The sequence below is a fragment of the Dendropsophus ebraccatus genome, chromosome 5 (assembly GCF_027789765.1).
Source record: "Dendropsophus ebraccatus isolate aDenEbr1 chromosome 5, aDenEbr1.pat, whole genome shotgun sequence".
NCBI lineage: Eukaryota > Metazoa > Chordata > Amphibia > Anura > Hylidae > Dendropsophus > Dendropsophus ebraccatus.
The window spans coordinates 131,698,221-131,701,420 of NC_091458.1; the positions used below are offsets into that span (position 1 = coordinate 131,698,221).

The window sequence follows — 3,200 nt, forward strand, 5'->3', positions numbered from 1 at the left end:
CATTTGGTTTCATTAGTTAACTGAGTGTGCGCTGTACATAATTAATCCTCACACTTAACTCTTACAGTGTTATACATGTTGGATTTCATTAGTAAACGGAAAATGCACTTTACTTAATTAGGGGCCATACTCCACACCTACTGTGTTAAAAAATTTGGTTTTATTACTGAACTAAGTGTGCACTTTACATAATCAGAGCTTGCACTAAACTACTACTCTGGATGATTTTTTATTTTTTTTTTCAAGTGAAAAATTCACTTACAGTTGCTTATTGTCGCTCCAAAAATAGACAAAGAAAAGCAGCCGCTCTGTCGCATCTCAGCTTCAAACCTGTAAGTCAATGACGTGGAAATAAGAATGCTCCAGGTGAGGCTCAAACTCACAACCTCGGCATTGCTCAACAGTTACTGCTTTATAAGTACCGCGCGCTTACCGATTGCGCCACTAGAGCTCTCTCTGTCCAGTGTTTCAGCTGCAAATCGGGTTCAAATCTGCTGAAACTATTAGCTAGCTGTTAGGACAAGGAGACACATTGCACCTTTCATGTATCCGTCTGTGCTTCCAGCAGGTAGAAAATGCTATTGTTCTCTTGTGCAGCAGAGAATAAAAGGGCTTTCCTACCTTTTGGAAACAGAGATGGACATTAGCGAGGTATGACATGTCTCCTTGACCTGAGAGCATTACCAGTCTGGAACCTGAATTGCAGCTGACAGATTCTCTTTAATCAGTTATGCATGCTTTCTGTGATCAGCATGAGGCCAGATATTGCGAGAAACTTGAACAATTATCATTGAAGAAGCTTGACGAACACGCTTTATATGGCACTAAAACACACCATCAGTCTCCTGAGAAAAGTCAGGAAAGCAAGCACCCCAGATGGGACTCGAACCCACAATCCCTGGCTTAGGAGGCCAGTGCCTTATCCATTAGGCCACTGGGGCTGTCTAGACAAGCTTCACAGGGATGATTTTTATTTTTTTTTAAAGCAAGAATTCACTTGTGGTTAAGTTATAGTTGATGGTCCACTGATTTAATTCAAAACGCAATGCAATATGCAATCGTTGCCAGATGCCAGCTTCTTTTCTTTTTTCTTCACACAAGAGCCAGGTCTTTTTTTGTTGCATTGTTTCAATCATTTAGCCACAGGATATTGGTAGTGCTGATAGACAAAAGCTTATTGTCCCTCCAAAAACAGCCAAAGGAAATCAGCGAAAAGAAGCCACTCTGTCGCAACTCAGCTTTAAACCTGTTAGTCGATGACGTGGAAATAAGAATGCTCCAGGTGAGGCTCGAGCTCACAACCTCGGCATTGCTCAACATTTACTGCTTTATAAGTCCCGCACGCTGACCGATTGCGCCACTGGAGCTCTCTCTGTTCAGTGTTTTAGCTGCAACTCGGGTTCAAATCTGCTGAAACTATAAGCTAGCTGTTAGGACAAGGAGACACATTGCACCTTTCATATATCCATCTGTGCTTCCAGAAGGTAGAATATGCTTTTGTTCTCTGGTGCAGCAGAAAATAAAAGGGCTTTCCTACCTTTTGGAAACAGAGATGGACATTAGCGAGGTTTGACATGTCTCCTTGACCTGAGAGCATTACCGGTGTGGAACCTCAATTGCAGCTGACAGATTCTCTTTAATGAGTTATGCATGCTTTCTGTGATCAGCATGAGGCCAGATATTGCGAGAAACTTGAACAATTATCATTGAAGAAGCTAGACGAACACACTTTATATGGCAATAAAACACACCATCAGCCTCCTGAGAAATGTCAGGAAAGAAAGCACCCCAGATGGGACTCGAACCCACAATCCCTGGCTTAGGAGGCCAGTGCCTTATCCATTAGGCCACTGGGGCTGTCTAGACAAGCTCCACAGGGATGATTTTTTTTTTTCAAAGCAAGAATTCACTTGTGGTTGCGTTATAGTTGATGGTCCACTGATTTAATTCAAAACGCAATGCAATATGCAATCGTTGCCAGATGCCAGCTTCTTTTTTTTTTTCTTCACACAAGAGCTAGGTCTTTTTTTGTTGCATTGTTTCAATCATTTAGCCACAGGATATTGGTATGGCTGATAGACAAAAGCTTATTGTCGCTCCAAAAACAGCCAAAGGAAATTAGCGAAAAGAAGCGACTCTGTCGCAACTCAGCTTCAAACCTGTTAATCGATGACATGGAAATAAGAATGCTCCAGGTGAGGCTCGAACTCACAACCTCGGCATTGCTCAACAGTTACTGCTTTATAAGTACCGCACGCTGCCCGATTGCGCCACTGGATCTCTCTCTGTTCAATGTTACAGCTGCAACTCGGGTTCAAATCGGCTGAAACTATTAGCTAGCTGTTAGGACAAGGAGACACATTGCACCTTTCATATATCCATCTGTGCTTCTAGAAGGTAGAAAATGCTTTTGTTCTCTGGTGCAGCAGAAAATAAAAGGGTTTTCCTACCTTTTGGAAACAGAGATGGACATTAGCAAGGTTTGACATGTCTCCTTGACCTGAGAGCATTACCAGTCTGGAACCTGAATTGCAGCTGCAGATTCTCTTTATTGAGTTATGCATGCTTTCTGTGATCAGCATGAGGCCAGATATTGCAAGAAACTTGAACAATTATCATTGAAGAAGCTAGACGAACACACTTTATATGGCACTAAAACACACCATCAGCCTACTGAGAAATGTCAGGAAAGCAAGCACCCCAGATGGGACTCGAACCCACAATCCCTGGCGTAGAAGGCCAGTGCCTTATCCATTAGGCCACTGGGGCTGTCTAGACAAGCTCCACAGGGATGATTTTTTTTTTTCAAAGCAAGAATTCACTTGTGGTTGCGTTATAGTTGATGGTCCACTGATTTAATTCAAAACGCAATGCAATATGCAATCGTTGCCAGATGCCAGCTTCTTTTTTTTTTTCTTCACACAAGAGCTAGGTCTTTTTTTGTTGCATTGTTTCAATCATTTAGCCACAGGATATTGGTATGGCTGATAGACAAAAGCTTATTGTCGCTCCAAAAACAGCCAAAGGAAATTAGCGAAAAGAAGCGACTCTGTCGCAACTCAGCTTCAAACCTGTTAATCGATGACATGGAAATAAGAATGCTCCAGGTGAGGCTCGAACTCACAACCTCGGCATTGCTCAACAGTTACTGCTTTATAAGTACCGCACGCTGCCCGATTGCGCCACTGGATCTCTCTCTG

General features: G+C 42.6%; 7 non-coding genes across 7 annotated transcripts; all 7 read right to left on the reverse strand.

Moving 5' to 3' along the window:
* Window positions 1-358: 358 nt before the first annotated feature.
* Window positions 359-451, reverse strand: TRNAI-UAU (transfer RNA isoleucine (anticodon UAU)). Its single transcript is given in 2 exon segments — window positions 359-394; window positions 414-451. It is a non-coding gene; the product is annotated as a tRNA-Ile (tRNA).
* Window positions 452-868: 417 nt separating this feature from the next.
* TRNAR-CCU (transfer RNA arginine (anticodon CCU)) lies at window positions 869-941 on the reverse strand. The gene has a single exon. It is a non-coding gene; the product is annotated as a tRNA-Arg (tRNA).
* Window positions 942-1,274: 333 nt separating this feature from the next.
* TRNAI-UAU (transfer RNA isoleucine (anticodon UAU)) lies at window positions 1,275-1,367 on the reverse strand. The gene is given in 2 exon segments: window positions 1,275-1,310; window positions 1,330-1,367. It is a non-coding gene; the product is annotated as a tRNA-Ile (tRNA).
* A 417-nt stretch (window positions 1,368-1,784) lies between these two features.
* TRNAR-CCU (transfer RNA arginine (anticodon CCU)) lies at window positions 1,785-1,857 on the reverse strand. Its single transcript has one exon. It is a non-coding gene; the product is annotated as a tRNA-Arg (tRNA).
* A 330-nt stretch (window positions 1,858-2,187) lies between these two features.
* On the reverse strand, window positions 2,188-2,280 carry TRNAI-UAU (transfer RNA isoleucine (anticodon UAU)). Its single transcript is given in 2 exon segments — window positions 2,188-2,223; window positions 2,243-2,280. It is a non-coding gene; the product is annotated as a tRNA-Ile (tRNA).
* A 416-nt stretch (window positions 2,281-2,696) lies between these two features.
* On the reverse strand, window positions 2,697-2,769 carry TRNAR-UCU (transfer RNA arginine (anticodon UCU)). Its single transcript has one exon. It is a non-coding gene; the product is annotated as a tRNA-Arg (tRNA).
* A 330-nt stretch (window positions 2,770-3,099) lies between these two features.
* TRNAI-UAU (transfer RNA isoleucine (anticodon UAU)) lies at window positions 3,100-3,192 on the reverse strand. The gene is given in 2 exon segments: window positions 3,100-3,135; window positions 3,155-3,192. It is a non-coding gene; the product is annotated as a tRNA-Ile (tRNA).
* Window positions 3,193-3,200: the final 8 nt, after the last annotated feature.